The sequence below is a fragment of the Leopardus geoffroyi genome, chromosome A1 (assembly GCF_018350155.1).
Source record: "Leopardus geoffroyi isolate Oge1 chromosome A1, O.geoffroyi_Oge1_pat1.0, whole genome shotgun sequence".
NCBI lineage: Eukaryota > Metazoa > Chordata > Mammalia > Carnivora > Felidae > Leopardus > Leopardus geoffroyi.
This window is the reverse complement of record NC_059326.1, coordinates 53065089-53090446: the sequence shown is the minus strand read 5'-3', so window position 1 is coordinate 53090446 and position 25358 is coordinate 53065089. Positions and strand designations below refer to the sequence as shown.

The window sequence follows — 25358 nt, the reverse complement described above, 5'->3', positions numbered from 1 at the left end:
ATGCTGCCAAAGAGAATATTTCATCTCTTCTCTGTTTTCCTTTGCTATTGCAAATTTTCGTTGACAATAGCTTGAGTGACCAAAGCATGCAATTGAATAAGCTGGCAGAGTAAGAAGCTTCTCGAGGACTGGTTATCTTAGGGCTTAGAATTGCTTACAGACTTTGGGAAAACCATGCTACTTAAATAACGGCCCACAATTTTTATGTAATACCTAGTAATAAACCTTATAAATGAATAATCCATATTTTCTTAATTGGGTCAGTTCTGCAGAGATGTAAGCCACATCAATGAAACAAGCAGTTGGTGTTTGATTTATTGAATAATCATATCATGTGGTAACTGTGACTTCACCTTTCCATGTTGTCTTGGACGGATCTTAGAATATTCATGGAAGTGATGGGTCACCAGGACAGGTCATCAAATGGGACTAAGAAGGAAAAGGAGTATAGAACCCATGCATAGGTAACTTCTGTGCCATTTTCATTTCTTTTTGGAATATGGTGAGGGTTAAGTAAATACATTAACAAATAAAACTAAAATAAATTTATAATAAAAAATAAGAGGCCATAATACAAACTAATGATTTAAATATATTGAAGATTTATCCATTTAGCTGATTGGAGATAGATTTAATTGGTTCCCCCCCGCCCCCCCTTAAAAGCAAAGGCTACATTTGATATATTTGGCCATGTTGAACTTTGCCTGAGCCAGGTGGTCCTGAAAAATAGCAGAAGTTAAGATACACACGAATATGAGTAGGCCCCAGTTCAAGTCCTGACTTTGCCATTGAGTGGCTGTGTGACATTAGACACATCACAACTCTGAGTCTGTATCCTCAAATGTGAAGAACATGCATTATAGAGTAGATAGTCTTTTCAAAATTCTTATACCTCTAAAATACCATAGTTAGAGAATGATGCTGGCATTTTCATATAGACCGATAACATCCATTCTAAAATACTTTTTCCTCTGTGCCATCCCGATAATTGTTTTCAGAGGCAGATCTTGATATGGTCTAATCATAGATCTTGATATATCTAATGTTTTATTTTAATTCTTTTTATCCATAGGAAGAGGCTATGGATTCTTGAATTTAAGCATTTATTCTAAGGGTAAGCCGGAAATATATGTGCTAAAATATACCCTTGTACTTCCATCTTATTACCTGGAGATGTTTGCTATTTTGACCAATAATAAATACAGGATTTCCCTCCTGGGCAGTTTCCTGGGGCTTCAAATTTATGTAAGACCTTAGGTGCAATGCCCGAGCATTATCATTTCAAATACGCTACGCAGGTACTTTAAAGGGACTTGTCTTCAATATTTTCCTCTTTGTGGAGATATGAATAGAAGCTGGCCTTAATTAGCAATCAGTGAGAAACCAGTGAAATATATATTTTTTTAAGATGCAAAGGAAGGTTTGGCGTCTGGTTTTAACTCAGGTCCAGCTTTTTAAGGAAATTTCTTCCCACTTTATAAACAGAGAACCATAATTTTTGCAATGGTATGTTTTAGAGGCATTTTGAATAGGACGGGGAGCCTGTGTTCTCTTTTACATGCCATCGGAGGTTTAAATATATCAATTGCTACATTTTGTGTGTTTTTGTGTAAGGGAAATATATTTAATAATGTTTATTTAGAACTCAAAATTAGTCTAGTCTTTTTAATCTCCTGGCTTTGTCCTCATCCTTGATCTCAATCTTCACTTTCGAATACTATGAAATCTAAATTCCAGCTGTCCTTGCTGAACCTCAAACTGTACCAATGGTCAATTTACTCTTGTTTGCTACAACAAAGTCACACCCCAGGAAAGGCTCAATTTTTGAGACTGATAGGGACCGGAAAAGGATTTATCACCAAGTTCTTTGAATAACAATGAGTCAATTTCCTCATCAAAAATATTAGTTACCAAGGTCTAAATGGGGTCACTTTCAAATGCCAGGAAGAAATACAGTACTCAATGGTCTACCCTAAGTAATTCTTGTAACTATAAATTTCAAGATGAAGCAGGCAGAATTTTAATCCTAGCACTGAAAAAACTCGAACTTATTTCATCTCTCCTTAAGAATAATGGGCAAAACAATATCAACAGTAACAGTGGATATTGGAGAAATAGTCTCTCAGTCACCAAATACAATGAGTTTATCATTAATATGTGTTCCTGCATGGTAACACCAAAAGCATGCATACATGTATATAAAATGTATAGCCTCATATATTCATCATTAAATGTTGGCAACAATACAAAGTATAAGATTTTGTAACTGCCAAGAAAATATTTTGTAAGATATGTAAACTGGAGGCTCCACCGAGTTGCTCAAAAATTATTTGGTTAAAGGGTAAATACACCTTGTACATCATAATGAAAGTCTTATAGGTAGGGGTGGAGATTAACACTTCAGGCTGTCTACAGAATATTAATAAAATTCAATATATTTTCTAAAAGGTATAATTTATATTTTGTGGAAATGAGACCCTTTTCTAATAAAATTCTTCTGTCCTTCATTCTGTTCATATAATTTTGCTATAAATCATCCTGTAGGAATTTTCCCCCTAAATATTCATCTCAGGGAGAACCTATTTAAATAAGCCCTCTTAGCAAGATCTTTCAGAATTAAAATTATACCACAAGCGATACTTCATCCAATATGTTTCCTCCTATAAAATTTTCTTATTCCTGAAATAATATTTTTGTTGAATTACATTATGTTAAAACTGTTGATTTGAGGTGACTTCAACAGTAAAGAAACGCTGTGTTAAAAGACCAACAAATTATCTCAGCCTTTTTAATTGCACCGTCTCTGAGTCTCTATCACTGCAGCTCCTTTCTGCTCCCCATCTACATATATAGTGAGAAAAACCTAAGGGCATTATTCTCAGCTTCACCACAAAGAAAGAATAAGAAAGAAGAAAAATTGCTGCTGGATATACTAGGTTTCCTTGGTTTCTGGTAAACTAGAACATTATGCTCTTTCATAGTCATCTGAAGCTAATTTTACTCTACTGTCTGGTAGTCATTAGAATAAATTCTCCTCTTTTATTCCTGATAGGAATATAATAAGTAATTTGATTTCTGAGGATGTGAGGTATAATATGAAGAGTAGATGGTCATGTCAGTCATTCACAAACACACACACATTCGTGCACACACAATACATTAATGTCAGGTCCTATGCAAAGTCTCATACTTGGGGGTGTCCCTTGAGGGTATTACAGGAAGGCTCCAGGGATCAGACAACCTGCAGGGCTCAGAGAAGGGTTTTGATGGGGTAATTAGCAAGTTTCTTGCTTCTATAAAGTATCAGGTGCTTGACAAGTGAATATTCACATGCTTTACTTCATCTATTCCTTTTATCGGCTCAACGAGGTAGGTGGAACAGTTTTTGTCACCTGCATTTTCCATATGGAAACTGAGGTTTAGTTAGGTTAAGTGACTTCCCAAGATTACGCCGCTCACGGTATTATTTTTGGATGCAGAGCGCAGGATTCCACTATTGTGTTTCTGTCAACTCACCTTTGAATCCTCCTGGGCTCTCCAGGGGCCCTCGTATCATCTCAACCCTAAGCATCAAGCAGGAGATGAAATGGGGCTCCGGTTAAATGTTTGCATTCATTGTTTGTTGTTGGATATATATGAGAAGCAGTAGCGGGCACAGCGTCCACAGTCCTTGCAAACATTGGGCACCTCGATAAACGCTCTGTGTGGGACAAGTGGCATCACAGGCTATAGTATAAATATGTTTAGGAACAGAGCTCACTGTCCTTATAAGCTGTGACTTGCAAACCCATTTAGCTTCTTAGAGAAGAGGGGGAGCTGAAGAGTAGCTGCAGGCCTTCAGTACAATCCATACTTATTTATTAAGTGCCATACTAATTACAAAAATAGTATTTACTGGAGGTGTACTATGAGCTGGATTCTGTTCTAAATATTTGTATACGAATCAACTCAATACACACAGAAGTGCTATTGCTATTATTACTATTACTGATTATATCTATTATTATCTTCCCTACTTAAGAGGTAAGGAAAATAAAGCACAGAGAGGTTAATTATTTGCTCAAAGTTATACAACGAGGTGATGGAAACAAGATCTGAACCCAGCCAGAACTTGGGCTATGCTGTGCTGCCTCTCTGTATCTTAGAAGCTACGCTCAGCAATGAAGATAGAAAAATCACCAAGGTTTTGTTTCCTAGTGAATCCAGAATCTATATGGGAGAGACAGACATGAAGTGCTTTCCATGTGACAGTTGCCACAGGAGGGGTTCAGGCAAGGTTCAGCTCATACCCAAAATCTAGTGCTCCATTTCTGAGTGCTCTCAGGCATGTGGTCCTGGGAATAGGGAGGTTCCCAGAGAACTACTACTGAGAAAGTAGGCAGGGGCCAGGTCAGAAGAGCTTTGTAGAAGTGTAGTTTGGACTTCATCACAGAGACCATCGGGAACCACAGAAGGGTTTTAAGTAGGGGAGTCATATGAAATTTTTGTTTTAGTAAGAGACCCTAGAATCATTAGAAAGGATGGATTCAAGGTAGTGGTAGAGATGTGCAGCAGTCAGACTAATGATTGCAACGTGCTATGAGAAATGATGGGGCATCCTAAACCAGGGAAATGGAGGTGAGAATCGAATGGAGAGAGAGCTCTACACCTAAATGCTTGCTGTTCCCAGGCTTAATCTTACTAATATCATCGGTTTCTTTTACTATTTCCTTTCCTTTAGTATTTTGCCCAGGTTATTTATCTGCCTTGGAAGAGAATGTTACAGAAAGGCAGGACATCAATTTGGATACATTCTGCTCTAGATAACAAAAATCCAAATGAAAATGGCTTATCTCAACATAAAAGTTTTGAGCTAGGGTACTTCCCAGTTTGGTTAATTTAGGAGCTCAATGACAATAGCAAGGAATCATTTTATCCCATTTACCTGTGCTACGTTTCTCAGTATCACCTGTATGCCCTATGGCTAGGTGTCCTCATGGTCTCAAAATGGCTGCCACAGTCCCAGGAATCAAAATCAGCAGACAGATTAGGGAGGAGTTCAACTTCCCCTGACACATATAACTGCCTAATAGAAAACAAAGGTTCTTGCGGCAAGGAAGAAAGAAGGAGGCACTAGAGAGACAACTAACAGTGCTCTCCCAGAATACAAAGAGAAAAAACATAATATTCATCTTGTTGCATTAAAAGAATAGGATTATGCAGCAAGGATCAGCCTCGTGTGTCAAGTCATCTGAACAAATTATCTGAATTTCTTTCTCTGCTCTTTAAGTGTGTCATTAGATAGGTTTAGCAAGTCTGATCATAGTTTCACGTAAATGAGGTTCGGACTGGAAAAGGAAGTAGGGGAAAATTGTCTGGTCGTTTTTGGCCCCAGGAGATTATGCCCTGATTTCCCTTCTTGGGTTGGTTTGGGGAAGCAACAGCAGTGTTGTCGTGTGTGAGGAGGTCACACTGGCGTTAAATAGCTGACGAGAAGCAGTGAGCAAGTGATGCCCGTGTTGCACTGCCCGTTTGGGATTCTGGAAGGAGTCGGCAGAGAGCCCTGTGGAGGGAGAGGGAGTGGTCAGACAGAACGAAGATCTAGCTAGCTCTTTTGCGGCTTTCTCCGTTGCTTTTCTGCAGTTCCGTGCATTGTAGAAGTTGAGTCGACACATAGCCTGTCTTGGGGACAGCACTACAGAGGTCTCTGCGTGAGACAAGACACTGGATAGTAGACAAGGTGGAGACCCAGAGTTTCCAGGAGCCAAAGGAATAAATCACATGTTCATGAGCTGCAGGATTCCCAGCCAACAGGTTGGGATTCAAGACATAGCAGAGATGTGTAGGTGCCAGCCAAGGACTAGCTAGCCTCCACCCTCCTCTAATGTCATGAAGCCACATTCCCCTTCCCTTTTATTTATGGAGGCTGCATTTGGTAGAGAAGAGTATCTGACAGTCTGAACCGAGATGAAGTGTCTATAAACCCTGCAACCCTGCCACGTGGTTTACGGCACGGAGCAGATCCCTGGGACAGTTAGGCTTTTCATAAACCTGGTTTTTCTTCTTCCCTAAAGTCTTGGTTCCTCTAATATAGTATGGCATCCGAAATACAAACATGTTTACAACAAATCTGCTTGGGAAAAGGAGGAGAAAAACATTTAACAAACCCGTAGGATGCCTGCTCTTTTCTATAAGAATATTTTGTTTATTCCTATTTGTAAGAAGAAATATTTATTACTAATGGAGCGCATTTACTAAAGGAAACATTTGTGTTAAGAAAGTCTTTGCTAGGAAGGATTTACTGAGATAAGGTTTAATTCTTTAATTGCCATTAATTTGTATCTAATTAAAATAGGGACTAAAAACTACCGTGAGTATAAGTGAAGGAAATCAAGGTGGTGAAAGATCTGGAAACCCTGGGGGGTTCCACCGTAGAATATTAGGCAGTAGCAAAAAGAAAAAAAACTGACAACAATAATAAAACTGCCTGCTATGTGTGTGTTGATAAAATCAGCAAATCAACATAAATTTGCTTTATAATTCTAAAGTGTTATGGAGAGCTAAGCTCTTTCTATCTTATCTTACTATAGGTAGCTCCAGGGCACGTGGCCAACCCAATGGGTCAAACTGTAAGGGAGCAGGCTGCATCATCATACATAAAATTGTGGGCTTCCTAACAGTGGAATGTGCTACTCTGAGAACAGAAGCTGAAAGTATTCAAGGAGGGGACGGATCTGTCTTGCAGGGTGAAACTAGGTGTGTGTGTCATGACTGTTTAAAGCCCCCAAGTCTCTCCTGCTCCAAGAAACCATTTCTTAACTTTCTCAGTAAAGAATTTGTTCAGTGTGGGTCTTTTCTGTCTGAAATTAAAGATGCTAAACGATTTACTCCAGGGCGTGTATCTGGTAATTGGTGGGTTTTATGCCTGTGAGGACAGCTGGATGGAGTTGCCTGCCGTTCAGGGTATGGGCCTTGGGCCAGTGGCTGCAGCCCCACCTGGAGCCACACGGGAAGGGCGGAACCCTGACCCGAGTCGGAGATTCCAGGGCCAAGCCCTGTGCGCGTGGAAGTGGGAGAAGCAGCGAGCGAGCGGCTTAGGGGACTCCCACAACCGAACTCCCGGACGATGAGAGCTCAGACCTGGGGGACGTGAGCAGCTTCAGTTCAGACTCCTGCCCACAGTCCTATCAGGACGAGTCACCCAAACCTCAGAGTGAAGCCAGTGGGTTGATTTGCAGTTAAAATGAGTGGTGCCCATGGTAAGGAGAAATAATACAAATGAAAGATAAGAGATTTATTTTATTATTATTTTATTATTTTTTTATTTATTATTTTGTTATTAAAGATAAAAGATTAATTTTTCCTATTGAAAGTAAGGGAGGAGATTTCCCTCCTCCCCTTTTTTCTCAGAGCATTTTCCTTAGAAAACTTGTAATTGGACATACTTTCTCATCTGTTTAAAATATATGAGAATCCTTTTTGAAACCTGGGTAGGACTTTTGTCAGCTTTCTGAACAGGGAATGTCTTTCTTAAGGACTAAGGAGTCCTCTATTTAAAATGTAAGCATCAAGGAAGACAGCACCCCTAACCCCCAGCGTCTGTGCGTAATGTCCACAGTCGCCTTGTTCCAAGTTCCAAAACTACTTCCTGTCAGAGATACGAGAAGTTTCTTTTTTCTCTAGATAAAGCCACTTAGCCAACACGGATGGTCACCCCAACTACCAGGTGAAGTTAGGATGAACTACTTGTGACAAGCGGCCACTGTCAAGTCCTCTGACTTGAGGGACTAGTTACTATTTATTTTGAGAACATGTATGTAATGGGTTGTGTCTGCTTGGCCACATAAGGGGCTCAGTTTGTTTTCTGTTTCTGCAGTCTTTCAGCGGATTGCCTGTGATGCTCATCACATTGTGACTTAATGCTTATTCAGTAATAAAAGTGTTTTTTTTTCTTTCCTACCTTTGTGGAAAGATTTTCTGTGTTGGAAAAAAATTTTTGTCTTTTAGTTACATTTTCCCAACACCATTCTGATAAATTATTAAGTATCTTACCTATTCATCCTGTATTTCTATACTGCCATAATCTCTCACTCCTTCTCTTCCTCCCTTCCTTCTCTGTCTTCTCCGTCCTTCCACCCCCTTCCCTCCCCAACTGTTATTCATCTTTTCTTATTGTCTTCTTCTTTTTCTTTCCCAATTGGCATGTAAGCCTATTCTTCCCCAGTTTAATTATTCTGTATAGATGGGATAGTACCTTTATGAGAGGATATGTATCAGATTTTTTTTTTTTTTTTGAAGTGACAAGGTAGACTCAAACAATTAAAACATTGGTTTTAATCCAAAATATGCTTTTCTTTGCAGGGAGAAAGTTTGAGGACTGGGTCCCCTGAGGTTTAACCTTGAGAATTCAGAAGAAAGGTAGTTACCTGATATCACAAAAGAAGATATTTATTTGAGGAAACTGGTAACCATAAAAAGTAGGAACTTCTAATTTGGAGAGTCGTTAGGTTGGAAATTTTAAAATTCCCTTAGTGTGGTTTAGTATAGTACAGTATGATGGTATATTATTATAGTATAGTATAGTAGATTACATTATATTATAATCAGTCCTATACATGTGTGTGCATCTATCTATCTATCTATCTATCTATCTATCATCAGAAGCTATTTTATTTGTCCTTTTTGGAATGGCAAAAACGTTCATTTGAATCCTGTGACAAATTCCATGTGCTAGCAAACAAGGGAAATGCAAATTATTGCCATTGTTCATTTCTAAGATATTATTCTTTGGTTATAAGCCTACCCAAAGAGCATATTAGCAAAACAGTCTATTCAAAAGTACACATTAAATGAAAACACAGAACCTCTATAACGATTTAAGCAAGTGATATTATGATTCTGTTTTACTGATACTATGTAGGAATTGGTGCCTACTGTGATTCCCTAAATCTTTGGTGGGAGGAAGATCCTGGGAGGAACTATTTAGCTTAGCCTAAAAATCTGCACATCATTTATGTCCCTGAACTTTTTAATAAGCTATAGCAGCAGTATTTCCTGATTGAATACTCTCCCTTGTCAGTATCAATAAATACTTAACCTTTTGAAGCCAAAATGTGCAACTGAAGTAAACAATGAAATATCTCTAAATTCTCTCAGAAGGTTTAGACCCTGACACTGTTTGCACAATACCGTGACTTAATTTCTGAAGGTTACCTTTGTCACCCCTGATATTTTGACCCTGTCCTTGCCAGAGAGCCGTGAAGCAACTTCTAGCTTACAAATAAATACAAATAGAATCTCACATTTTGCATAACCACAGATAGAATTCCACGTTGGACAGCACTATTTAGTACTGTCTTAGGTCTACCAAAGATTCTATTTTTACCACAAATTCAAAGCTATCCGGTGTTACTTTTCTTAATTAAGCTGGGCTGCTCTCACAATTCAAAAAGCTTCATTTTTTTTTCCTGCTTAAATTAAACTCCCTGTGCAATGCAGTGACCAAAACAAATAATCTATGACCTACAAACAAGACACTTGCGTTCCCTGAAGAATTACGTTCTTGTTTCCTCTAGGTTATACATCTTTGAACCTCTCTTTGCTGTAACGACCTTCTGGTGCTCATTAGCATGCTGATTACCATTAACACAGCTATAATGCAGCAATTTTCTTGGTGTATGTCGAGGAGAAATGCTCATCTGAATGCAGTCAGGGGACAAAATTAACTGCATAAATCTACAGCGCAAACTGGATCTCGTCCAACTTTGCATGCGTCGTCTTTTCTCTCCTGGCTGTGACATCATCAACCAGATTCCCACTGATGGCTTAATAAGTATCTCAGGGCTTCATATTTAATTTCCTTTCATCTCCGTATATTACATTTCAACTTAATTTCAAGAGTGCCTGACCACCTTATTACCATGTCTCATAATATATATTTACCTTAATCTTTTAGCTATGCCTCTTAATGGCTCTTTATGAGATTCATATCTACTTTACTTTTTATATCTTTTTTTAACATTCATATCTTTTTAAAAATATAGGCTAATATGGTAGGATTTCAGTACACACACACACACACACACATTGACACATTTATGGAACTCAACAAGATTGAGGTATGTAAGCAATTTGTATTTTAGGAGGGAAGCATAAGTATTACTCTTGTGCAAGATAGAAGTATATGAATAGTCATCAAAGGTAGTGAACTTTTAAAGGAGAGAACAAAAGATGTATGAGATCTGGGGGTTTTTTCTTGCCACTTTCACATTCACCCAATGGTTCGTTAACAACACTGGTCACCAAGTGTGAATTGAGGATTTCTAACTCTCAGTTTGCAGGTTATGAAGCTGACAGGAAAGCTCATGTGACCCTTAGAAATTTTTTTCTGGATTGTTCTTCAAGGGCCGTATCTTAAATATTATAACCATTGAACAAATGGCATGAAGAAGATTATGATATTGTGTTTCCTTAATGGTTACACGACTAGCATGATAACAAATGTGTCAGATCAAAATCACTATTAAAATAAAGTAAGATTTGATGCGATTACAAAAGAAATCAGTGTGATTTATCACTCTAAACAGGGAAGAGAAAGTTATACGTTTTACAATCAAGAATGGTGTAAAGTTCAAAATAATATTCTTTACAAACCATAAACTGTGGCAATTTTTATCTTTAAAACACGAGATAAATTCTACTGTGTGCTTTTCCAGTTTAAGAAAGCAGACTGAGAACCATTCGTTTGCTGCCTTGGGGTGATTAAACTCACGATGAGTATCCTCCTTGTAGTTTCCCTAGGACTTCCCAGCATGGAGGGAACCGATGAAAGCGTAGGGCAAGGAGAAATAGACTGGTGCCACTTCTCATAATGCACTCCGATCCACTCTTTATCAGCGATATGAACAAAGTGTTGTGGGCGCTCACGGAAGGGGAGATTAATTCTGACCTTCCCTGGAGGAATAGAGTTGAGGGACATGACTCAGGGAGTGTGGGATGGTGTTGAGGAAAAAGGAAATATTTGAATTGAGTTTTGAAGATGGGGTAGAATTTCATTATGCTACAAATGGTAGGGAGAAGAGAGCCTTCTCCTCTCACCGTGACTGTTACAACGATAGGAGTAGAGTTGCTGAATGTCAAAGTAGGAAAGGACTTTAAGGATCCATTCTCTGCTGCTCACCCCCCACAACTTACAGGTGAGGGTTAGCACTACCACTCCCTGCTTGTGAGATAGGGAATAGGCCAGTATGTGTGTAAATATATCACTAATGCAATGGATGATAACAAACTTTCTAATATTCCCAGTTTTCATTTCATATACAAATAAAAAATGGTAGGGGTGCCTGGGTGGCTCAGTCAGTTAAGCCTCCGACTTTGGCTCAGGTCATGATCTCCCAGTTCGTGGGTTCAAGCCCCACGTCGGGCTCTGTGCTGACAGCCCAGAGCCTGGTGCCTGCTTCCATTTCTGTGTTTTCCTCTTTCTCTGCTCCTCCCCTGCTCACTCTGTATCTCTCTCAAAAATAAATAAACATTTAAAAAAATTAAAAAAAAAAAAACCAGGAACCTCGGGGCACCTATGTGGCTCAGTCAGTTAAGTGTCTGACTCATGATATCAGTTCAAGTCATGAGTTCGAGACCCATGTTGGCTATGCTGGCACCGTAGAGCCTGCTTGGGATTCTCTGTCTCTGTCTCTCTTGGCCCTCCCCCCCCCCCAAAATAAATAAATAAACTTAAACACCCAGGAACCTCAAAAGATAAATGTAGCTTCCCAGCATTTCTGACTGATTCCCAAGTCACCTCTCATCTTCTTTAGCAAAATAGTTCAACAAATGCCCACAGTATCCTGTATGCAATCCAGAACACCCCAGTAAATTCTTTGCCACCAAGATAGTGGTACAGATTTGCTCTGTGGTAATCAGAAATACTGTGCCTCAAACTAAAACTCTGTGAATGGGTATATGTCTAGATTGTGAAATTTCAGCAGTCAATGCTTATCTTTCTACGTATAACCATTCAATTATTCAGTCATTCATTCAACATCCAACATCCGTCCATTGGATTTCTGTCTACTATATTCCAGTCACTCTGCTTGGTATTGGAGTTATAAAAGCATGCCACAAACAGTTCACATTGAGAGGCACTGTAGAATTACAGGAAAAAATAAGTCAGGATTTAAATGCTGGCTCTGATATTCAACAGCATATTTGTCTGCTTGGGTTGCCATAACAAAAGCTATAGACTGGGTGCCTTAAACAACAGAAATTTACATTTTCACAGTTCTGGAGGCTGGAGGTCTGGGATCAGAGATTGAAGTGCTGATGTGTTTGGTCCTGGTGACAGCTCTCTTCCTGCCTCACAGACGGCTGCCTTCTTTCGGTGATCTCACATAAAGGAGCCAGAGCAAGCTCTCTGGTGTCTCTTCTAAAAAGGGCACTAATCCCATCGTGAGGACCCCACCCTCATGACCTCACTTAAACCTAATCACCTCCCAAAGGCCCCATCTTCAAATACCACCACACTAGGGGGTAGGGCTTTGACATACAGATTTGGCGGTTGGGGGAAACAATTCAGTCCATATCAGCAGCTGTGCCACTTTGATCAAAGTCCATAACCTTTCTGAGAGCCTACCTGCTCCATTAGACAGTAAAGATAATACCTCACGCATTTTAGATGACTTGATAATAGCATAAGGCAGTGTACGGGAAAGCCCCTATTATAGACGGAACCTGATGATCAGTAGGGACTGAATACATATTAGCTTCATTGCTCTTTTCTCCCTTCTCCTGTCCTGCTAAAGACTCCTGATGGTTGGAGTAGATTAGAAGAAAAAAAAATGGGGCCAAGAGAAATAAAATGGCAAGTCAATATCACAATGCTTTCTGATTCATTCCATATTAGCAATATGATAAAAAGTAATGTAGCTGCTCATGGAAGAGAGAAATAATTCTGTTTCTGCTCTCTGGAGATAGTGAAGGACACAAGAGAGGGCTGTGAAGTACGTAGTATCCAGAAGAGAGGAGAAGTTTGGATTAGGTCTCGGATGGAGTAGAATTACCCTAGGGTAAGAAGGCGGGAAAGACATTCCAGCCTGAGCAAAGGCATGAGTGCAGGACCACACACGGTTCGGGCAGGGAATTTGGTGTGACAGGGCCGCCAGCGCCTATCTAAGGAATTGTGGCACGCTTTGAGGGGACTTGCTCTTTTCCTTCAAAAGATCCTCTATCATTTCATCTTCTCATGTCGCCAGTATATCATCTACAGGCAAGAAAAACCTATTCCATATATCACTGAGTACAAATTGGGAAACCCACAGCATCCTGGGTTTGGAGTTGCAGATATAAATGGCTTCACAGGGACTTCCAAATGCAAGGAGGCCCTTGAAGCAAGTCTTAGCCTCCTGTGAGGCTCCACTGAGCCTCTGAGCAGCTGCTAGTATACGTCCTTGAAAGGATGTCTTATTAAGGAAAATCCTTTTGCATACAGTCCCAAATGCTGAAACTTTCCTTTTCCAGATTAAAAAAAAAAAAAAAAAGAAAAAAATCCTTCATTTCACAAATAAGGACCAAAGTTAATAGAGTCTCTTACATTAACACTCAGGATATCAGATTTTTCTTCTTAAAATAAAACAAAATAGAACCCTCCCTCCTTTTTTTTTTTTTTTTTAACCATAATGGAAGTGCATTTCACTTTAAAAACTCCAGACTAAAGATGAACAAAGAACAAAATAAGTCATCTGCGTTCCTATTACCTAAACATGGTTAATGTTTAAATTCTAAAGAGAATACACTCTTTAATCTTTATTTTATGCAGATAATATTTTACTTTTCTAGGTCTCTTATAATCTGTTTTTATCAGGTTTTATTGGAAATTAAGTGTTTCTCCAATATAATTGTGATGGTTACTTAGTATGTAAGGTTGAGCTATAATTTGATTTAACCAATTTCATCTTCTTGTTCATTTAGCTTGCTTTTTAAAAAAAAATTCTGTGATATATTCCGATAGTTTTGAATGTTGCGTTAACACTCTTTAAAGATAGAGTCCTGGAATACTTCAATTTACAGGTATATACATTTTAATTTTTTTTTTCAACGTTTATTTATTTTTGGGACAGAGAGAGACAGAGCATGAATGGGGGAGGGGCAGAGAGAGAGGGAGACACAGAATCGGAAACAGGCTCCAGGCTCTGAGCTGTCAGCCCAGAGCCCGACGCGGGGCTCGAACTCACGGACCGCGAGATCGTGACCTGGCTGAAGTCGGACGCTTAACCGACTGCGCCACCCAGGCGCCCCGGTATATACATTTTAAAGGCAGTTGATAAGTGATAACCACAAAGGATGTACCAATATAAAATTTTACCAAACTCTTTATGAGAATTTCTAGGTCCCTATATTTTTGCTAATGCTGGACAGTAGTATTTATTACTTACCTATTTGATATCTTTCTTTTTAAGAGTAAGGTTTAATAGGGAGGGATTACTTGAAATAGGGCGAGACAGGTAAAGGGGATTAAGAGTACACTTACCATGATGAGAGCTGAGTAACGTACAGAATTGTTGAGTCACTATATTGTATATCTGACACTAACATAGCACTATATGTTAATTACACTGGAATTAAAGTTCAAAAATTAACAAATTAAATATATTTTTTAAATTTAAAAATAGGGAGGATTACTTGAGCTTTAGAAAAGGGAGAACTGGGTAGAACGGAAGTCAAGAGAAAGATTTTGAGAGTCCCAGGAGACATTTGCCTAGTTTCTGTTTTTGCCTGGAGTTGGCCCTGAGTTGCAAGATGTGTGCTCTGCACTTAATCCAAAAAGTCATGATATACTTTAAATATTTAGAGTTCTCAAGCAACAAAACAAAACCCCCCAAACTTTGGAAACTTTCTCCATTGTTCTATTTCTCTGCAAATATACCCTTTCTTTCTCATCGTGGTTGCCTCTCCTATTGAAGCAATTAAGGACAAGTAACAGTGCTCGGGCTTTGGCATCTCTGCAAGGGGTGTCGGGACCCTCTGCAGAGACCGCTATGAAGGGGGCCACAGAGATGCCTCCTCTGCAAGCGGTATTGCCTGTTGGGGTTGGCAATGTTAAGTTTTTGTTTATTTGATGACTCAAAGAAACTGGAGTTTTCACGGGGAAGATTATTGACATGGTCATGAAAACAAAAGCAGGAAAAGAATCCTGTTTTAAAAGCAATGTTTTCAGGAAGTATCACCTTACTCACTCATGGGTTACTAAGTCATAAACCTGGAGCTGAGGATACAGAAAAGGTTTCTGGCTTGAGGTTGCCCTAAGTTGTAAATAGTTAAGAGGACTGTGTATGGCCTAGTGCAGTATGGGGAAAGGACTGGTTACAGGTAGCATAAGGTAGTTAGGGTGCTGGCTGGAGACAGAGACCTGAGTTAAAGTCCACTTCCATTGCCCACTAGCTGTGTAACTTTGGCAACTGGTATCGTCTTCCTGTATCTCAGTATCTTATCTATAAAATAGGGATAATAAAAGCCTCCACAAAGGGTGTGGAGGTCAAATGACACGCCTGTACAGTACTTAGCAAATGTCTAGATCATAATAAGTGGGGCGCCTGGGTGGCTCAGTTGGTTGAGTGTCAACTCTTGATTTCAGCTCAGATCATGATCCCAGGGTTGTGGGATAGAGACCCAGGGTTTGGGTCCATGCTCTCTCTCTCTCTCTTTCTCTGCCTCTTCCCCCTCCTCTTTCTTCTCTAAGATAAAAATTTTAAAAAGGTAGGTGGTCACCAAATAGTAGATAGTTGTAGCTAAGAGTCTGATAGCCTAACACACATGCTAACGATGTGTGAAATGAAGAGGCTACATTGTGTTTGCTCTTACTTTATAATTTTTAAATGTCCACAAGTAAGGAGAACAAGGAGAGCAGTAGATGCACACAAAACTCGTAAGTCTTCACACCGAGAAAAAGATACAACGCAAGTCATTGTTCTGCTAGCACACTGAGGTTTTTTTTAGCCCATTGCAACCAGAAAATTGATCTTGGCTGGGGCAGAACATACCAGCAGTATTTTTTTTTTTTAAGGACAGGTCTCAGTTCCTATAGGCTCCTTGGATTGAGATGAGAGACAGCTGATCTCTTTTTCTAGGGAACAGGTAGAGTGATATCAACCAAACAATAAATTTACAAATAGGCTTTATCTATTGGTATCTTGGGAAAGTGAGAATTCTGGCCAAATGACAAATCAGATCCTAGAAAATGAATCCAGACAAAAAGACTATTTAAGAGGAGACTGGAGACAACTGACGAGCAATTCAATGATATTTATCTCTAGATTAATGAGTCAAAGTTGTTGAAGATGGTGTTATAAATGGCTAGACACCAAAGTGTCTTGATTATCCTTTTTATTCTCCCCCAGTGTCTAACAAACTTCATACATATAGGTGCTCAAGAGCTACTCATTTCTAATTAATTCAAATGCATTAGGTTTTATTTTGTTACCATGCCTTTAATGCGATATGCTAATACTTCAGTATAGAAAGAGTGGAGTATTATGTATGTACCAACCAGTTTAATGTTTAATTCCAGGAATGGGGAGTTGCTTTGATCAATAATCCATTCTCCAAAGACGGTGGCTAACATTTTATCAGGTGGGCCACACTCGGGAGACGGCTACCTTAAAGTGTGTAGAAAATGACCCATATTCCAACTGACACTTGGGGTGGTATTAATTAACATAGTGAATGTCAAGAATGAGTTGCTCTAAGTGAAATTAATGGCTTGTTATTTACTATGTTTAACGTCAGAAATGGGTTCTCACCATGAAGTAGGAAAAACATGCAAAATGGCTAAAATATTTACAAGATATCCTTCCCCTGCTCTGTTCCTCTTGCATGAACATGGATTAAGAATCCAACAAAAGGGGCGCCTGGGTGGCTCAGTCGGTTAAGAGCCCGACTTCAGCTCAGGTCATGATCTCTCAGTGTGTCGGTTCGAGCCCCACATCGGGCTCTGTGATGACAGCTCGGAGCCTGGAGCCTGCTTCGGATTCTGTGTCTCCCTCTCTCTCTGCCATTCTGCTGCTCTCTCTCTTTCTCAAATATAAATAAACATTAAAAAGTTTTAAAAAAGAAAAAAAAACAATGACTGTAGCCAAGATCTTCAGGTACAAGATATGATTCCCCAAGTGGCCCTGAGGTGCTGGGTTAGGACTGCTGCTCACCTGATACCAACCATAAGAGTAATGGGCACCTGCTTCAAGAACACGGTCACACCTCATGATTGCCTGAAGGCATACCGAGGTCACAGAACAGATTGCCTGAGGTACACTGAGGCTTACTTGCTAATCAATGCTTATTTAACATATGTCTGTATGTGCAGCAGAATTGGGCTTGGGGTGGGTTTCCTCAGTAAAGCTATGTGTGCTGGTGCAGCCATGGAATCCTCACCCACCTCAGATTTCTTTGAGGGCTCCTATTGCCTACCAAAAGCATCTAAGAGCTATGCATGACCAAACCAGTTTAAGTAAAATTCACAGTGCTCTTGCTTGCTTTGTCCAGTGGTCTTTTTATTACTTCCTCTGATTTTTGGAGGAGATTTTACTTTTCAGGAATGTTTAGAGCAGATCATACAAATCACTCCACTATTCCCAATCAACATGGCTATTAGATTTAATGTTTCAAAAATTCTGATATTGTACTCTCTTTCTTTCCTCTGAGTATACTGGGCCCAGTGACATTTGCTTATAATGGATGTGGAATTTATTGCCTTCAATTTTCCCCAAAGGAAATGTTGGTGGAGGGGGAGAAATGGCTTTCCCTCTCTGTACAAATGCTATGGTGCAGAGATAGAACTTGTTATGTGGTCCGACGTGGGAGGAAGGCCAAGGAAGGGACAGAGGGATGAGCATAGTGTTGGTCATGGGAGAATCTGGAGGGGATAAGATGTAAACTTTCTTCTAATAATAATAATTTTTTTATGGAGATGATTTACTGAAGGCTCAGCATGCGTAAGGCAATGTGCTAAACTTCCAGCACAGATTCTGATACAGTTATTTAAAATCTCTATGAGGTGGTTATTACTATCATCCTCATTTTACAGAAGAGACAACAGACTGAGATGTTAAGAAACCTGTTCATAAGTGATGGTGACATAAATCACACCCAGGTCTTTCAGTTTCTAAAACTTGTAACTCTGCTACTTAGTTGACTGAAAACACTCCTCCAGCTCTCCAGATTTTCCATTTTTCTATGCATTCAAGAATAGAGATTTCTACTTACTTTGAGACAATTCTATACACTTTTACACATACATTTTTATTTATTTTATATTCTTCCAGTAATTTAATTACTGAATCCTATACTTGCTTCTGCTGATATTTGCAAAGTTTCGGTGACCTGGGAAAGGAAAGGAAGCAAGTTTCCCATTTTGGCGGGGGGGGGGGGGGGGGGGGGGGGGGGGCGGGTACCGTCATTATAACACCTTAACACAATTTTGAGTATTTGGGATGAGCTCCTACTTGGAGAAATGGTAAGAGCAGGTTATGTAGATCATTCTTCCATCCCCAAAGTGGATGAAAGTATTTCCTTTTCTTTCTTTTTTTCAAAAGGAAAATGGGAAGTTCATGCCTATGATAAAAATACAGGCATCACTCGCTTTTCAAAACTTCCCTTTATACAACTTTGCTTTTTGAAAAAAACTTCCTTAGTACCTGTGTTCGCTAATCATGAGAAACCTAAAGAGGATTTTTGCTTTTTTTTTTTACAAAAAAAGACACAAAAACAAAAAAAAAATTAAAAAGCATTCAGTGTTTGTTTTCCAGCGAGCTGTCATCGAGGCAGTGCCCTCCCCAGGCAGCAGAAAGCAGACCTGCTGAGCTCCTTCCTTGGGAACTACACTCTGTATCTCAGCATCTCAGAATCAAGAGCTCTGAGCTGTGTCTGTGAGCATCTGTGCTTTTTCTCAATTTATTATGTGGATCTGCTAGCAAGATGTGTCTTAAGGTATCAGGAAAGTCTAAGAGAGGTTATTTTTGGGGTATGAGGATGCTCAAAAACTTTTCTGAATAAAGGCAATTGCTTCTTTGCTTTATGACATTTTGGCTTACCAAAGGTTTCATAGGAACGCTTTACTTTCAGATACTGGGGGGAAACCTATATGAGAAAACACAGACAAGCATAAAGAAAAAGAAACAATAATAATACTATCACTCAGATAACACCATGATTAAATTTCTGAAGTATATACCTTTTGGATTGTTTTCCCCAATACATATATGGTAGCAAAATAGAATCACATTATACAACCTGTCTCTTATTAACATTTAATAAACATCTTTCCAGGTCACTAAATCTCAACATGTGAAATATATAGTATTAATTTAAGAATTATAATGGGTTTCAACATCATTATCTCCCCCCTCCCCCAACGGGAACTCTTAAAATCTTTTTACTCTAACTGTACTGGGAGGATATGTGTGGCATTGTTACCCAAGAGAAAATAAAAGCTGTTTATCAAATGCATCTGTACTATTCTCCCAATTTCAACAGGAACCACAGTATTTTCAACAAAAATATTGATACAACTTGAAAATCGACTTCTCCGTGATCATCCTAGACAGCATAACTGAGGCTATTTGATGCTGCTATTGTGTAAATTTTGTTACATTTTATTCTGGGAATGGGGTCAATATGGTCGTAGATCGAAGCCTGGGCACTTTGGCAGCAGTGAAATCAATGCTGTTCTGCATTTCCTTTATCAATATGCTCTGAAGGATCACACTTAGACCCAACTCTGCATTCATGTTGGTCAACATTTCTCCAAAAAGTGGCTATTAACTCTTTGATATCTGATAGGAATAACCAGCAGCATGTCCCTCCTTCAAAGAGAGAATTATAAACTATCAACAAAAAAATTATTATTTTATTTCTTAGATCTCTAGGATACTCTATCCTTTTTCCCCTGTTTGTGAACCTGATGGTTATGATTGTAAATCTTAAGAAATCAATATGCAAATATATTACACTACAGTCTTTCAAACGACACTACTGATGATACTCAAATAAGGCAGGTAATTTACAAGTAAAAAAAATCAGAAACTAACCTCAAATCAAACAAGAATACCAAAAAGAATTCAAGGTTTTTATTCACCAACTTAAAAGGAAGGCGACGGCACTTAGTTGATCTTGCTTTTTGCTTGTGTTCAGTCTCTCAGGCCCTCCTCAATTTTCTGAACCAAGAGCCACTAGAGGGAAATAGGAAGTTGAAACATATTAATATGTCAAAGTGTGGAAGGTGAGTCTCAGCATTCCCATGTGGATGTGTTTTGATTTCATGTCGATTTGCTTATTTTCTCTCTTACGTGGAGCTTCAGAGGCTAAACCTGAAAGTGCAGAGATCCTGACTGAAATGCTAAATTACTCCTTCAGTGGCTATGATTTAACATAGTCGAGTACTCCAGCCTTTAAAGTATCCATGGTGGAGGACAGTTTATTTATCTGTTTGTTTTTAATTCTCAAACTATCACAGACTGACATTTTGCTAAAATACAAAATCATGTTCTTGGTTGTCATGGTGATGCCAAATTGTTATAAAAGTTTTTATGCTTTTATTCTCAATTTCTGTACATGTAACAAACAGTACCTGTAACAGTACTGGTCTAGTGGATTGAGCATTAGTGTGAAAGTTTAGAGACTGGTACTAATCTCTCCTTGGAGGCCAAAAAGAAGTTCAAATGACCCAGTTAGATTATCTAACTTTGCTAGGACTTTGTTGTTTTCAGGCCTTAAGATTTTCAGGATTGTTTTAGGATCATAAGAGATGTTAGTTTGCTCTCTATATATTTTTTATTTCAGGGGCTAAATGGTTTTGATTAAAAATGTTTCAAGCTCTGTACATAACCTGATGGGAGAATTTGTTTCCAGCTCATTTGATAACTGGGGGGCAACTGCCGTGTATCTGTTTTCAACATTTCCTATAGAAATTCATTTCTTAACTGAGCTGCTGAGAAGAGTCATTAATAAAACTAAGAATACACACATACTCATGCACACAACACACACACACACACACACACACACACACACACACATACACACAAATAATATAGTCATCATAAATGTGTATGACCATTGGAGAGGATTGGAGTAAGAAACCTGAATGGACATGAGATTGATTTTGTCTTCTTTTAAATTCTTGTAGCTTTTTCAAAGAAAGGTGAATTTTCTCACAGAGGAAATGACTTGAGGATCCTAATTATGCAGATCTATTTGTCTTCCCTATTCTGAGGCATGGACCATTGGGAAGGAGAGGTATGGTTTAGGTGAAATGGGATTATTATAGCTTGCAGTGGGATGTTTTATCAAATTTGGGGAAACCTCTCGAGCATCCAAAAACTTTTTGAACCCATTTCTAAGACAAGGTTATAAATCCGTGAAGTGTTTATTAATATGTTGCTCCTGGGATGTTAGACTTCCGTGTACCATCACATTTCCTCTTCCCAACTTTCATGGCACCCTGTAAACAGGCAGGAAGTTTGCCTATGCTGAGTCAGAAGTAAAAAGGTGAGGAGACCCCATCCAAAGGCATCAGCAGCCAAACAGATGTGGTAAGAATGATGTTTCTGATGTTACAAGCACCTGCCTACTGACTCCCAGAGTCAGGAAAACTGTACCCAGAGAGTTCCTCTGGAAATGAGTCAAGTGATCCATGATGGGAGAAGCTGATTTACTCATCTAAATTTAGGCAGGAGGCACTGAAACTACCCCCACTCATCAAGGTTTATGCAAGGCCATTATAATATTTTCACATTATCTCTCCCTTTATTAATTCATCCAGCAGTCTATTTGCTTTTTTTGGCCCAATGTAGCCCATTGAGCAGACATCTTAATTGAGCTGTTCATAATGACGCCCAGATCTTTTTCGAAAAAGGTGCCAGCTAATTCAGAGCCCATCAGACCCATTAGTGTGTGGGAACTTTAAACTGTCTTTTTCAATATGCATTACTTTGCAATGAACTATTTGGGAGTGCATTGGCCATGCATAAACCAATCAATTTCTCTTTTCCTTTCTTTGGGAGTACCACAGAATGACCCAGTGTTTCAGTGAGCCTTAAAAGTAATGTTGTGATCTCACAGTTAAACCAACTGGCCAAATTTCAAATCTTCTTTCTTCTAGGATTTCCATTTTTGAAGTTTGTTTGACTATGAAAACCGTAAGGTTTTTATTTCAAGCCAAAGCTATATTTGAAGTCTTTTTCCTTTTTTACCTTAAAAATATCTACCTGAAAAAAAGCCTCAGAAGATTTCTATCAATCTCCAAAGAATGAAGGATGTTAGAATGAATACAAATCCCATGTAGAGGAGATATATTTTAATATTCAACCAGGATAATGGATTCCATAATAGAAACCACATCAAATATTCTGTATATATTTGAATATAGCAAAGCACTCTTTTGTTTAAAATGTATGATTTGAAATTTATTGAGATGAATTGGAATTAAAAAAAATTTCAGGGGCTCCTGGGTGGATTAGTTGGTTAAGCACCTGACTTCAGCTCAGGTCATGATCTCGTAGTCTGTGAGTTCAAGCCCCACATCCGGCTCTGTGCTGACAGCTCAGAGCCTGGGGCCTGCTTTGGATTCTGTGTCTCCCTTTGTCTCTACTCCTCCCCCCACTCATGCTCTATCTCTTTTTGTCTCTCAAAAAGAAATAAACGTTAATTTTTTTTTTAATTCTTCACCAATAATCTTGAGAATTTAAGACCAGAAGCAATCTTTAGGGTCCATCCTGCCAAGAAATGTAATTAACTTAAGTTTTCTAAGGAGATGGGCATCTAAAACATTATAGAAGAGGGAGAATTATGTTCTGTGATATGATGACTCTTTTTGCTCCAATCTGTATCTTTACTAATATGAAGTGAAAACCAATCATAAAATTTGGTTCTCTGGAATGTGGAATATTTAGATTAATTATAAGGTGAACCTACCAATTAAGCCTATTATTGTTTTAACCTTGGCTTGAGAATATTTTAAAGCTACATAGAAAATAATTCAAGAGTTTTCAAAATCATAATGTGGTTATCATAGAGATAAAGTTTTACTCTATGTGGAGAAATGGAATTTGGCTGTGACTCTGTTGACCCTCATACTACCACCCACCAACCCCTATGTCTCAATGCCAGCTGGGTTTTGTGCTTTCCCTCATTTTCACAAAATTATATATAATAAGGAAATGAAATACTGATTAGGGGATGCTGTTGAATTAGTTAATTCTGATTGACCTAGGACCTCAATATAATATGGTAGTAGCAATTATATACATCACTATCCATAATGATATAAAACAGCAAATTGTATTTTGAGAGTAACTTTTTCCAGGCGATAGATCAAGTTCAATAGAAATCACTTGATTCTTTATAAAAGTAATTTAGACTTGAAAGTGGCAAAAGAAAGCCACTAATATTGCATGTGCCAATGACATATAATGCCGGAAGTCCAAATGTAATTCATCAAATTCAGACACTCCTCTATAATCTCCAGGGACTTGTGATTGCCGAAGGTAATCAAGAGAAGAGTTGCTTATTGGCAAAAATTTCTCTTGGAGGATAAAAGCCAGATGTCATGCTCAATTGGCTATTTAATAAAAGAGTTTGGTGGGGTGCCTGGGTGGCTCAGTTGGTTAAGCATCTGACTCTTAATTTTGGCTCAGGGCATGATCTCATGGTTTGTGAGTCGAGGCCTGAGTTGGGCTCTGCTCTGATAGCGTGGAGTCTGCTTGGGATTCTCTTGCTCCCTCTCTCTGACCCTCCCCCATTCATGTGCTCATACTCTCTCTCAAAGTAAATAAATAAACTTAAAAACTTAAAAAATAAATAAATGACTTTAGTGATAATGATATCAGTTTTACACGTTGTCACCATTTTTAAAGTCAAATTTGGTGTACAACTTATGCACTCACATTTTCTGATGTTATCAATTACCTACAGATCCCTGGATCCTCTCAAACTCCCTAGCGAATGACCGACATTCACTGGCATCAGTGTTATTGCAAAAGAACTAGAAACAAAGACAAAGATATATAATGACTTTTCAATGATTAATTTATTTAAATAAATATCTATGATATAATCTACATAATATCGATGCATTGAGAACTCACAAAATTATATGTGAAAGGGAAAAACACTTTTTTGTGATGACATATTGGTACAATTTTACCCAACTTAAAATTGTAGAATTAAAAAATAGAGTAGGTGGAGAATTTTTTTTCTCTTCTACTTTCTTTTCTTTATATTGTATCTATAGGAGATGTTGGATATTAGCTGATCCTGTTATAGGAATCATTTCACAATATATGTAAATCAAACCATCACGCTGTATGCCTTAAATGTATGTTGTGGTATAGGTCAATTATTTTTCAATAAAACTGGGGGGAAATTCCTTCTGATCACTTTAGAAATCAATAATGACCTCGTAACGGTAATAACTCTTTTGAGTGTCTGACAAAAAAAGCAGCATATTTTCTGGAAAAGGAATAGTTATAGGAAATTTAATATTCATGATGATGAATGGGAGAAAACTGAAAAGCTGCTTATTGTAATTACTGTAGCAGCACAAGAGATGGCTGGACGATCAGAGCAATGGAAAGAGCAGTCTTGATGCAAATGCTGTGTAAAAAAGGAAAGGCACTTTCGTAAAGGACACCCAAAGTTTGGGTTGTAAAAACCAATGGGAACAGTCAACAAAAGAACTAAGTCCATTAATGCATGGTGCAGAAAGGCCTCCAGCCATACAGGAATGCAAAGAGTAGCATCATATTTGCACAAGGACATCGATTCTTTGGAGGTGTGTATACTCCTAAAGGCAGTCTTTTTTTGTATCATAAAAAAGAAGCCCAAAGCAGCACATAGCCATAGTTTTGAATTGAGTCTGGGATTGATTCTTTACCATTGTCTTTGAAATCAACCTGCTAAATGACTGAGTGCATACAAATGATCACAAGAAATCTTGTAGTCTCGATCTTTACAGATATTCAACCAACTTGATGCCTCTTACTGTGTTATGTAGAGTAATGGAGGAGCATTGAATTGACTTAAACAAAGTGCCCCTCAGACAGAACAAGACCATCATGACAAATTATTTATTGGAAAAAAAGTGCTGGAAAGAAGAGGCCTATCTTGGGCTTGAGTCCCGATAGGTGGTAAACAGATGGTTTATGAGACTGTGCCATTTGTGCCATTTTATAAATACTCAAATAAAAATGTCTTAGGAATGTTTTAAAAGAAGTAGAATCTTAGAATCCATCATTTCAATCATGAACACACATAGGTGTTCAACACTTTTACGACAAACCAGAAATATAGGCAGACTATTTTAATGTTTCATGTTCTTAGCAGTCAAGTCATTTGGG

At 38.5% G+C, this 25358-nt stretch overlaps 1 long non-coding RNA gene across 1 annotated transcript in view; it reads right to left on the bottom strand.

The window, feature by feature from the left end:
• The window catches only part of LOC123599038, a 39817-nt gene that overhangs the window by 5607 nt on the left and 8852 nt on the right, over window positions 1-25358 (bottom strand). Inside the window, exons 2-3 of the long non-coding RNA XR_006712946.1 lie at window positions 20052-20192; window positions 19056-19101 (exon numbers count right to left, since the gene is read on the bottom strand). This is a non-coding gene — a long non-coding RNA (uncharacterized LOC123599038). The remainder of the gene's footprint in view (window positions 1-19055; window positions 19102-20051; window positions 20193-25358) is intronic.